Source organism: Sus scrofa, chromosome 3, assembly GCF_054392235.1.
Source record: "Sus scrofa isolate SSC_HxYL_T2T_F1_AM1 chromosome 3, Sscrofa_HxYL_maternal_Yorkshire_Landrace_v2.0, whole genome shotgun sequence".
In the NCBI taxonomy this organism is placed as follows: domain Eukaryota; kingdom Metazoa; phylum Chordata; class Mammalia; order Artiodactyla; family Suidae; genus Sus; species Sus scrofa.
In genome coordinates this window covers 101,518,795-101,532,430 of record NC_139385.1, presented here as the reverse complement: position 1 = coordinate 101,532,430, position 13,636 = coordinate 101,518,795, and the positions used below count along the sequence as shown (strand labels likewise).

General features: G+C 32.6%; 1 long non-coding RNA gene across 1 annotated transcript in view; it reads right to left on the bottom strand.

Annotated features, from left to right (window-relative positions):
- The window catches only part of LOC146404808 (uncharacterized), a 471,462-nt gene that overhangs the window by 209,545 nt on the left and 248,281 nt on the right, over positions 1-13,636 (bottom strand). Inside the window, exon 3 of the long non-coding RNA XR_014841970.1 lies at positions 1,588-1,696. This is a non-coding gene — a long non-coding RNA (uncharacterized LOC146404808). The remainder of the gene's footprint in view (positions 1-1,587; positions 1,697-13,636) is intronic.

The window sequence follows — 13,636 nt, the reverse complement described above, 5'->3', positions numbered from 1 at the left end:
AAAAATATATCTAATTTTTTCCCCATACTTTGTATATGAAGCTGTTTCTCTTCACTCTTATTGATTTTAGAAGTTCTACTTTTAAATACTGATTATAAATTTTAACTATAAGCATTTACTTTCCAGTGAAAGCTAGAAAGCAGGCAATTGCATATATTATTATTATGTCATAATCATATATATTATTTCATAATCATATATTAGCATCCCACGGTAGATTTAAAAGTTTGTAATAAACACACACATTTTAGAAACATATGTTTTTCATAGCACAGTTTTTTAACCTGGCAAAAGACATGTTAATTAATAAACCGAAATGTCCTTTGTCTCTCTGTAAAATTTAAGATAGAAGTAGTAAGTTTGAAATTATGTTAGCAACCGATATCTCATTATATTATCTTATTGGAAAGATCTAAATATTTGATAAATACACATTATTTTGTTTAATTTAGTGTAAACTTTTATGTACATTTATTTAAATCACTTGTTTTTAACAGTTATGCTTAGATTAGACATCAAATAGCTAACCATCATCTTATTTTTCTTGAAGATTTTGTAACAGAGACAGCATGAGCTTATTTGACTAGTAAATCCAAGTAGAAAAAGTTACATGTTTGCATCAAATTTAATAGACAATTCTAAAGACAGGCCTGTTGGTATTAAACCAACAAACTTAAAAATAGTTTTCATTTATCAAAGATTATCTCAGATCATGTAAACTCAAAAATCATTGCAGTTAATTTCTATATTTCTGAGAGTATACCTGGTGTATATAAATACTTATTTTCTTTTTGAAACTAATTAAATAGAGCTCTTTGCAAAGTAATTCTGGAAGGTACCATCCAGAAGTAGAAGAATATCACATATCCCTATAGAACACACACAGACATACATAATATATGGACCAACACAGAGATCTTATAGCTTTTGTTTTTTAAAATTTTAGCCATGTCTCAGATTCAAAGCTCAAAAGAACAGTTGGATTCAAATTGTGTTTCTGGGAGATAGACTAAGTTGCGATTACCTGCCGATAGCCAAATTTTTTTTTTTTAAACTAAAGATTTTTAATTTATGCTCCATAAGGATTCTTGAGGAGAAGCTATTTTGGGAGTCCTTTCTTCCTGTAGATGCTTCTGCATACCAATCAAAGAATGAATTCTACTGCCTCTGAGAAATTTTAGATACTTTGTTATTTTAAGGTTGCCCCCAAAAGTGAACTTATCTAAAACAAATTTTCTCCAGAATGGTAATTGTAACTCCAAATTATTCAAAAGTGTACCCATTTTTCAGAAAGGCACAAGATTTTGGTCCATAGTGGGTGTACATATAAGAGGCAGGAATCTTTAAAGGCGAAGAAGGAGATTTAGACCAGATAGAACCTATTCTGTTTTTAGATTCCCTGAAACAAATAATCTGATCTGGTCATCTGACTGCTGACTAAAACCTAGGGAATCACAGGTTTTCCTCCCCCTTACAGATGTAAAGATGATTTACCATGAAGCTTTAACAAACAATACAGGTAAGCACAACAATGTTGTAAAGATCAAAATGCAAAAAAAGCAGAGCTCAGATCCAAGAGAGACTTACTTTGTTAATCTCCAGAGTCATCCAGAAGGTAGGAACTCAGTGGGTACCAGCATCTGGTTGCCTAGGAGTTGTTGAGGTCTTCTTTGGATACCAGTTTTCATGCCATCAACTGTCAAAAATCCAGAAATAGCAAAATGAAAACCAGCAAGTCAATAAATAGTATTAAGGGTTTATTATGCACATAAAAGTAGTTCACAAACTTGAACTACCAAATTCAAGACTGATATGAAGCTTAGGGCATAAAGTTATAAGATGGCTTGTAAAGTAAGTTGTTAACTAACCTTGACAGTGGTTATAATGGAAGCTTCTAGATAACAGGGGGTTGGTAAAAGTGATTATCTCACACCATGTTTAGGAAGGTGACTTGTTTCTTTTTAATTATCAAAGGTACTTACAAGAAATAACCGAAATTAAGTTCTGCTTACATTCATGAAATAAGCTAGACTTAGTTCTGATTACATCATTTAAATGGTTTTGTCGGCTCAGGGAGTTCTCAAGTCTAGTGTTAATTTTATACTTAATTTTAACATCTGAAAACAGAAGAAATCTCTTAACTCTGACAACATTTAGTGGTGATAATTTAATATTCTAAACCCAGATGTTCCCTCAACCTTCCTCACTCCCTTTCAAAACAAGAAGTCAAGATGCTACCAATACATCTGTCATTACATTTGGTGAAGTCAGAGGGGTAGAGATGTTGAAGACAGTCACACTGGGAATCACAGCAGAAGGTGAAGATTTCATCATCTCCCATAGACAGATTCATTCACTGATTTCTTTCTTCCCTCTTCTTCTTCTTTTTTTTTTTTTTTTTTAACTTTTTAGGGCCGCACCCCACAGCTACGGAAATTTCCAATTCAGTAATTTCTAGTGCCTGAACTTTGTCATTAGGTTTGAAGGGTAGATAGCCAGGCCTTTGCCCATTTCTTTTATTTCCTTTGAGTATTAAGCTCTTCATCTTATCTTGATGTAATGGAAATTATCACTCCTTGATTTTTATTTCCAGTGCTTTTGAAATTTGTATTTATTCTTTTGTTCCCTTTTTTGCCTCTTTTCTTTTTACCTTGTCTATTTTCATTTTCTTCCCCCAAAATTTTAGAAATGTGAAATAAAAAAATAAATTAAATTTCCTTCCATTTAGAGCAAATTTTTTTTTTTTTTTTTTTTTTTGTCTTTTTGCCTTTTCTAGGGCCGCTCCCATGGCATATGGAGGTTCCCAGGCTAGGGGTCAAACCGGAGATGTAGCCTCTGGCCTATGCCAGAGCCACAGCAACACGGGATCTGAGCTGAGTCTGCAGCCTACACCACAGCTCATGGCAACGCCGGATCCTTAACCCACTGAGTAACGCCAGGGATCGAACCCGCAACCTCATGGTTCCTAGTCAGCCAACCTCATGGTTCCTAGTCAGATTCGTTAACCACTGCACCACTACGGGAATTCCTTAATCATTTTTATTTTTGTGTCTTTGATGTTAATGTCACAATCTAACCTTAGAGCACCATGGTTTTTAAATTAATTTTCTCTATAGCATCCAGGGACACTTAACATGCTTTGACAGAAACAAAAGGGGAGTAAATGTCAATGAGTTTTATGATTCCTCATCTATCATAAATTAAACAATTCCCCCATACAGGTCAATTGACTACAGTGAGAACACAATTTATTTTAGATTATTTATGTCATATTTTGTTTTGTTTTGTTTTTTGAAAAGTAAGTTTACAAGTTACAGACTCAAAACATTGTTCAGATGTTAGAAAAGTTCATGCTCCAAATAAGGATCTATTAATTAAAACTAGAAAAATGAGGAGTCCAGGTTAAAATGAAATCATGAGTTGTCAGTACTTAACACTATTTCTTGCCAAGATAACCAGTAAAAAAATATTAAAATGTTCACATTTAAGAATTAACTATGAACACAAAATAACCTGTGCTTGTTACCCAGGTACTAAAAGAAGAAACACATATATGACTAGATTATGACCCTTTGCTTGTGTTTAAATGCATTTTGAAGTCACAGTCACTGAATTCTGCTCAAGGGTTATTTTGACACTGTCAGATTCACACACCCATGCACATAAATCCCAGAATTTAATTACCTTGAATCATAAGCAAAATGCCCTTTCAGATACCTAATAACTTGCCTTTCCAAAAATTTTTTCACCTTTCTTAACATTTCATTAAAGTATAAAATACAGAAATTGGTCTTTTGGAAGAAACTAAACTGTTGATAAGCAGTTTAGTAGGAAGTGCTTCATATTGTTTTGTTTGTTTGTTTGTTTTATTAAAGTATAGTTGATTTACAATATTGTGCCAATTTCTGCTGTACACCACAGTATCCCAAACATACATATGTATGTATATGGATATATATACACACATACATTCTCTTTCTCATACTGTCTTCCAACATGTTCTATCCCAAGAGATTGGATATAGTTCCCTCTGCTGTACAATAGGACCTCATGCTTATCTATTCTAAATGTAATAGTTCGCATCTACTAACCCCAAAGTTCCAGTCCATCCCACTCTTTCCCCCCTCACCCTTGGAAATCACAAGCCTTTTCTTCATGTCTGTGAGTCTTTCTGTCTTGTAGATAGGTTCATTTGTGCCCTATTTTAGATTCCACATGTAAGTGATATCATATGGTATTTGTCTTTTTCTTTCTGATTTACTTAATAGAAGGGAAAGACAGGGTGGTGAAGGAGACTGGAGTAACTGAGACTCAAGCACTATTTGCACTTTTGAAGACCATCTGGCCTGCCTCCACCTCATTCTGATTCCAACTGAATTTTCTCACTTTATAGTACCTTTTTAAACTCCAAGGCCTCATCTCATTCCAACTTTCCCCAGTTTATCTTAATTCTGTTTCCTGGAACAATTATTTGCTCTGGAGACAGTAAGAGAAGATACTGGTGAGAAAATTTCTATTTCATTAACTTTGATCCATTCTAAAGTTTGGGAAATTGGTCAAGCGTCAGTCTAAATATTCTGGTCACTTGCTTTAGATCCTGGCAATGTGAAATTGCTTTAAAAAGGAATAATAATCTGTATATGTATTAGTAATATTCGTTAGTATTAAATAATTAGGCTAGTTCCTCTGGTAACTTAGTGCTGATAAACCAGATGTGAAATTATGACCATAAAAAGAATGAAAAAAAATTCTTCTACATTTTCTGGGAGTTTCCTCCTTTGGGCACCCATTTATTTGGAATAAATGGATTTTTAAAAATAATTTCATAAAGATCCTAGAAACATAAGTTATGACTGCCATTGTGCTTTAAAATTATGAAACTAATATTAAAAAGCATTTTCAAAATCATTTAAGTTTCATTAAACAAGAAGCCAAAAAAATGGTATTATATAAAATATAGATATTCTAATAACGATGCAGAAATAATTCACTGAAAATATAATGAAAATGCAAATGCTTAATTTATCTTGAATATATCTTTACCTGAAAATTGTAAATGTATACAGATTTTAAAGTTTGCTATATAAAATTATTTCTATATTTTTTATGAAAAGATTGATAATATCTCTGTTTTAATGACAGCAAAATGCATAGTGTATTTAAAGTGGTAAAAAGTGGTAAAAAGTCCCTTTCTTTCCTTCCTTCTTTTTCCTTTTTGGTCATAATGCTGCTTAAGAGTAGTGCAAAATGAAAATGACTTCAAACTAGAGTTCAAATCTCTAATCTGTAATTTGAGATTTATTTATTAGCTCTCATCTTTAAAATGAAGACAATTACATGATTAATCTAACTAGGTTGTAGCCATGATGAAATGAGTTGTTGGATGAAAACTCTTTTAGAATGAAATATGTTGCAAAACAGGTATTCAACAGATGTTATCCATTGTGATTTTAAGCATGAGTTTTAAAATGGGAAGCATAATTAACTTTCCAAAAAATAAATAAATTTATCTTTGAAAATTCCCAGTCCACACAATGGATGTTTTCAATACATTACATCTCACCACATCCTTCAGCTGGGTGTTCCTGGCTTCCCACCTTCTTACTTAGCAGGGAAAAGGTGTACCTGGGAGCCAAAATCTGGACAACTTCCTTTAGGTTATGGGCGGGGGCTTAGGCCTGGCTTCAGGCAAGCATTTCAAAGGAGAGTAGGTGAGATACTTGGAGTTTTCAGTGACCTTACCTGTTCAATCTGGTAGCTACCTGATCTTAAAATACTTATTATAAAATATTTCAACATTCTTACTGGGATTATCTCATTTTTTTTTCCTACCCAAAGACTTACACATATTAATCAAGAATACAAAATAGAAATGAATGATTGAAGCCAAAATTATACTTGATATTTAATTTTAAGATTTTTAATACTGATGATGCCTCCAAACAAAATTATTTGTCTCAATTCACTGCTCCATAAACGAACCAACCAACCAAAAACAATGTGGGTCTGCTTTTTACAACCAAATATGTGAAAAACTGAGAAAAATGTATTGCTTATGAAGTCTTAGCTCCTTTACAGAGCCTTATCTGTCAAAGACATCTGCCTACTCATGGATAACTGTAAATGTCAAGGACTGCCCAGATTTGTCAACTTTGCTTCACAACTCTTAAGACTATTTAATGATTTCAATGGGAATAAAGAGTTGTCCTTTAAATGGATTTATGTTTATTTAAGCTATGTTTCAGACCCTACAAATCACTTACCTGCTGTCTCTAGTTTTGTATTTCCCAAAATGCCTTAAAAATGGAATCATTTGAAATGTCAACTTTTGAGTTTGAATTTTTTTCTAGATTTGAGATTAACGCTTGTTATTTATGCATAGTAGCAGTTTGTTCATTTTTACTATTAAGTAACATTACATGCACTGTATAGAAACACCACTTTTTATTTATCCATTTGCCCACTGAAGGATGTTTGGGTTGTTTCCAGGTTTTTTTGTTTTTGTTTTTTGATTTATGTTTTTATGTTTTATTGAAGTATAGTTGATTTACAATGTTGTGATAATTTCTACTGTTCAATAAAGTTTAGTTATACATATACACACATCCATTCTTTTTCTGATTGTTTTCCCATATAGAATATCGCAGAATATTGGGTAGAGTTCCCTGTACTATACAGCAGGTCCTGGTTGGCCAATCATTCCAGATGCCACAGTGTGCTTATGGAAATCCCAAACCCCCAGTCCATCACTCCCATCACCCTGGTCCCCCCTGGTAACCACAAGTTTGTTTTCAAAGTCTATGAGTCTGTTTCTCCTCTGCAAGTAAGTTCACCTGAATATTTTCTTTGATTCCACATGTTAAGTGATATCACATGATGTCTACCTTTCTCTGACACACTTAGTATGATATCTCTAGATCTATCCATTTTGCTGCAAACGGCATTATTTCATTCTTTATGGCTGAGTAATATTCCATTGTATATATGTACTATATCTTCACCCACTCCTCTGTGGATGGACATTTTGACTGCTTCCATGTCTTGGCTATTGTAAATAGTGCTGCAGTGAACATTGAGGGGTACATATCTTTTTGAATTATGATTTTCTCCAGATAGATGCCCAGGAGTGGGATTGCTAGATTTTATGATAGTCTACATTTAGTTTTCTAAGTAAGCTCCATATTGTTTTCTTTCCATAGTGGTTGTACCAATTTATATCCCTACCAACAGTGTAGGAAAGTTCCTTTTTTAATCCATCTTCTCCAGCATTTATTGTTTGTAGATTTTTTCATTATGGTCATTCAGACTGATGTAAGATACCTCATCACAGCTTTGATTTGCATTTCTCTAATAATTAGTGATGTGGAGCATTTTTGCATGTGTGTTTTGGACATCTGTATGTCTTCTTTGGAGAAATGTCTATTTTGATTAGAACTATTATTATTAACCTTTATTTCTAAGTTTTGTGTGAGTATAAGTTTTCACTTATCTATAGTAAGTACCTAGTATTGGAACTGTAGGATAATATAGAAAGTATATATTCAATGTCATAAGAAATTATCAAACTATTTTCCAAAATGGCTGTCATGTTCTTTTTGGGGATTTCCACCAGCAGTTTACAAAATTTTCAATAGCTTCACATCCAAACTTGTTTTCTTACATTCTAATTGGTATTACTTAAGCAGTCATTCATCAACCCACACATCCACATAACTATTTACTATCTATTTATTAACTTGAGAAATATCTTATTTTGGTGATATATAAGTTTATGATAAAAAATCAAATTGATGCTTCTAGTGGCCCTTTTTAATAAATGCATATTTATCTAGATAGGTAAAACAGGTGAGTTGATGACAGAAAATTATTAATGAAGCAAATCATTTTTAAATGAAGACAAGAATAAAAACTAATATTCCATAAACTCTAAGACTGTGACATTATTTTATAATTAGATCCATACAACTAATAATAATGTAGAGTTACTGCTCATAAATATGTTCCATTACAATATTACCACTTGTATTCTTTTAAGAATGCGTTAACATATTTTAAAGAAGCTGTTAACCTTAAATAACATCTTGTTTATAAGGTTATGACTGATCTTCACTCCTCATCTTTTCTGACCTTTATCAACATTTTGTTATATTTATCATGATGTATAAACACTTATAAATGATACTGTGCAATCTATAACAAAGATGAATAATCATTCTTAATGCCTATCATAAAAATGAGCAAATACTGTTATAAAAAGTATATTTATGATATAGGAAATAATGTGTTTAATTAAAATATTGACATTTTATTCAAGCAATAAAACCAAGTGAGCATAATATTAAAGACAAAAAGAAGTTTTGATAGGTTGAAAAGCTAACACTCCCAGATTTCCAAGGTGATGCATTACTATGTTGAAACTGTTTTTTTTTTAATTTTCATTATATGACTAACTTCATGACTCGTGAAAAATTGAATGTGATTGAAGTTATTTAAGCCTGAAGTACAAATAGTAAGGACTGAAGTATTAATAAAAATTTAATAATTAATAGAGGAGATATAAAAATGAGAACTAAGATACAAGAAATGACCTTAGAAAAAAAAGATGTTAAGTAATAATCATTACTGAGGTTGAGAAGCCTCAAATCTGAAAATCTCATTTCATGGAACCTAATGGCATCTATCATGAAAAGTCTAGACATCCACATTCCTAGAGGCAAGAAAATAAATAACTGAGGACCCTTCCAAGTATGCCTTTCAAAATTTACACTTTATACTTCTTAATAAAGAATAGTGAAGATAGAAGAAAATCTGAATACAAAATGCCTATTTTTAGAGATTTTTTTCTAAAATTTGTCTAATATTGAATCAGCAGCTATAATTTAAACTACATTATTAATGTATAATTAAAACATGAGGAGTTCCCATCATGGCTCAGCAGGTATCCAATCTGACTAGTATCCATGAGGACACAGGTCCGATCCCAGGCCTTGCTCAGTGGGTTAAGTATCCCATGTTGCCATGAGCTGTGGTGTAGGTTGCAGATGTGGCTCCGATCCAGCGTTCCTGTGGCTGTGGCCAGCAGCTACAGCTCTGATTCAAACCCTAACCTGGGAACCTCCATAAGCTGCAGGTGTGGTCCAAAAAAAGGCACAAAAAAAAAAAAAATTAAAATAGGGGTTCCCTTCATGGCTCAGTGGTTAACAAATCTGACTAGAAACCATGAGGATGCAGGTTTGATCCCCGGCCTTGCTCAGTGGGTTAAGGATCAGCATTGCTGGGAGCTGTGGTATAGGCTGCAAACATGGCTGAGATCCTATGTTTCTGTGGCTGTGGTGTAGGCTGGCAGCTGTAGCTCCCATTCGACCCCTAGTCTGGGAACTTCCATATCCCGCAGGTGTGTCCCTAAAGAACAAAACAAAACAAAAAGTTTCCTTTCAGAGTTCCGGTCCTGGCACAGTGGAAATGAATCTGACTAGGACCTTGCCTTGCTCAGTGGGTTAAGGATCCGGTGTTGTCCTGAGCTGCAGTGTAGGTCACAGCTCAGATCTGGCATTGCTGCAGCTGTGGTGTAGGCTGGCAGCTGTAGCTCCGTTCTGACCCCTAGCCTAGGAACCTCCATAGGCCCCGAGTGTGGCCCTGAAAAGCCAAAAAAAAACCCAAAAAAACAAAAAACCTGAAACACAAAAAAACCATGACAGACTGCATATGTTTACAGTGTACAATTAATGTTTTAAAATATGTAAACATGGATGAGACGATCACACCCTAAAGACGGCAAAAGAATTTCTTCTAATCTGCTTTTTTTGTCAATGTAGATTAGTTTGCATTTACTAGGATATTATATAAATGAAATCAGAGAATATGTATTTTTTATCTGGCTTTATTCACTTAGCATAATTCTTTTTATCTCCACCTTTTTTGTAGATTTTACCAATATTTCATTTATTTCTTTTGCCGAGTAGTATTCCATGTTACAGATGTACTGAGATTTCACTTGTGAATAGACATTTATTTCCAAAACAATTGTGAACAAAACTGTTATAAACATTTGAAAACATATTTTTATAAAAATATTTTATTTTTCTTTACTAAATATCTAGATGTGTAATGTCTAGATCATATGAGGATGTATATTTAAATTTTAAGAAGTTGCTTTCCAAAATGGTTGTTTTCTTTTATATTCCCTATAGCAGTGTGGTTGTAATCTGTTTTGTCCTATTAACTAAAAATGTTAAGCACCTTTTTGCATGCTTATTTGCCATTAGCATTATCTTCGCTGGTAATACGTCTATTCAAATATTTTGCCCATTATTTTTACTAGGCTTTTGCTTCCTATTATTGACTTTTGAGGGTTCCAAATATATTCTAGATAATATTCCTTTACCAGACATTTACACTGGAAATAGTTTCTTTCACTCTGTGGCTTGCCTTTTATTCTCTTAACTCTTTCAAAGAAGATGACTCCTTAATTCTGTATAATTAAGTATTATCAATTAATTTCATTATGAATCATACTATGGCACACTTCAAAAAACTTTGTAATTTTAAGATTGCAGGGGTTATTTTCTTATGTTTTCTTCTAGATGTTTTAAAATTTTAGGTTTTAAATTTAGGTCTATGTTCCATTTTGAGTTAATTTTGATCAACAGTATTATTTTTATAGATTTCCAATTGATATGACATCATTTACTGAAAACAAAATCTAATCTCCATTGAATTGCTTTTACATCTGTGTTATAAATCAGTTGTTCATATATACATATAGATCTATTTCAGGAATCCCTCTTCTGTTCTACTGATGTACATATCTATCTTTATACCAATACCACACTAACTTAAGACTTTTTTGCTACTATTGGTATTTACTGCTATAGATGCTAATAATCTAGCAGTATCCCACATATTTTGACAATTGTACTTTCATCTCAATGTAGTGCAAAGTACTTTGTGATTCCAATTTTGATTTGTCTTTGATCCATGGGACATTTAAAAATTTGTTACTTAGCTTGCAAATATTGGCATATTTTCCAGAAATCTTCTTCTTAATGACATCTAATTATTTTATATCACTTGAATCCTTTTAATTTATGTAGACTTATTTTATATTCAAGAATTTCTATTTTAATAAATGTTCTCAATGCACCTGAAAGAATGTGAAAGTGATCTGTACTATACTGTTTTGGGCTAGGGTATTCTACTACTATCAATTAGGTATGCTGTTTGGTAGCGTTCATTAGATCTTTTACATATTTACTGATTTTCTCTCTAGATGGTTTACCAATTATTGAGAGAAGATTATTGAAATTATTAGCTATAACTTATGATATGTATATTTTTCCATTCAGTTATAATATGGTTTCCTTCATATATATTAAGACACTGTTCTTAGGTATACAAACATTAACAATTTTTATGCCCTCTTGATGAATGGGCGCCTTTGTGATTATGAAGGCATATTCTTTATCCCTGGTAATATTTTTTGCCCTAAAATCAAATTTCTGAAGTTAATATAACAACTCAGATTTACTTTTGAATAGCTTTAACATGGTATATATTTTTACATCTTTCTATTATTTGTAATTAAACTTTTTATTTTGAGATAACTATAGATTTAAACAAAATTGTAAAAACCAATACTGAGAAAACTCATTCACCCTATTCCCAGTTTCTCCCAATGGCAACAGTGCAAAACTTTAGTGCAATGTCACCACCAGGATAGATAGGGCACTGATATAGTCAAAATACAGAATGTTTCCTTCAAAACAAGGATCTCTCATTTTGGCCTTGTAGCTACTCCCGTTTTCTTTTTATTCCACACTCTTCTAAACTCAAGGTTCTTTGCTGCTATAAATTTTCCATTTCAGGAATGTACATAAATGAAATCATACTGTATGTAACCATTGTAACCATTGAAATTGCCCTTTATAACTATGTATAATTCTCTGGAAATTTATCAAGGTTGTGCCTGTATCAATAATTTCTTTCTTTTTATACCTGAATTTCATGGTTTGGGTGTACTCCAGTTTGCTTACCATTCACCACTGGAAGGATATATTTCTTATTTTTAGATTTCAGCTATTAGAGATGAAGTGACTCTAAACATTCCTGTACCAGATTTTCATTTCTCTGGGTAAATGCCCAGGGATGCAGTTCCTGGATTTTATGTTAATTGGATATTTACTATTTTAAGAAACTGCTAAATTGCTTTAGAGAGTAGCTGTACAACTTTATAATCCCACAAGCAATGTTTAAACAATCCAGTTTCTAAACATTCTTGCTAGCTTTGGTGTAGTTGCTATTTTTTATTTCAGCTGTTCTGATATGTCTGTACTATTATCTCAATTGTGTTTTAATTTCCATTTCCTTAACAGCCAATGAATTTGAACATTTTTTATTTTTTAAGTCCCAAATATTTCTTATTTATGTTTATTTTTTTGCTTTTTTTAGGGCCACAACTGCTGCATATGGAAGTTCCCAGGGTAGGGGTCAAATTGGAGCTACAGCTGCTGACCTAGCCACAGCCACAGCAACACAGGATCCGAGCCACGTCTGTAACCTACGCCACAGCTCATGGCAACGCACTGAGATATTTTTCAGACATAAAAAGTATGAAATCTTGCCATTTGTAGCAACATGGATAGACTTGGAGGGTATTATGTCAGACAGGGAAAAACAAATAGTGTATGATTTCACTTATAGGCACAATCTAAAAAACAAAACGGAAAACAAAACATAAATAGACTCATAGATGCAGAGAATGAACTTGTGGTTGCCAGAGGGGTAGGGAATGAGGAAATAGATGAAATAGATGAAGAGGGTTAAGAGGTATGATCTTCCAGCTACGAAATAACTCATGGGGGTGTAATGAACACATAGGGTATATAGTCAGCAACACTGTAACATTATATAGCGTCAGATCGTAACTAGTCTTATTGTGGTGAACATTTCATAATGTATAAAAATATCAAATCACTAAGTTATACACCTGAGACTAATTTAATATTGTATGTTTATTATAACTTAATAAAAAATTGGAAGTCATACTGTGGCTTAAGAAAGAACTTCAGATTTAGAAAGTCTTCCAAGCAAGGAGTAGGACAAAAGCCTACTAACTTTTTTCGAATGAAATATTCCTTATATTTTCCCATCAAACTTCTATGGAGTTGAGGCAGAGACAAATGACCCCTGTAGCTATCCAAACAAAATTGCTGTAGAATTGGCTTTTATAAAAGAGTTAATTCATTTTCTTCCTCAAAATCACTCAGAATCACTACTTTTCTTAAGTGTCACACCAAAATGGATAGATTTACTTTCTCTTCTATTCTATATGTTAATTAAGAAATTGATATAATCCAGAAACCTAAGGAATCAAAGATATTTACTTTGGGATAGGGATTAGGTTGTGGGTAGTTTTCACTAAGTAAGAAAAGCTATTGCCAGAAAATAAGCAAAAATCAATCTTACTATGTTTTTTTGAAGCTCCCTTAAACATATTATGTCTAACCCCAAATAATACAGTTGTTATTGTTGAGTTTATGAGCCTCTTTAACACAATTAATATTATCAAAAAACAGAGTCAAAATGTAAAAAATGTTTATTGTATGTTGGTTTGTTGATTATTTAAAATCACCAAATA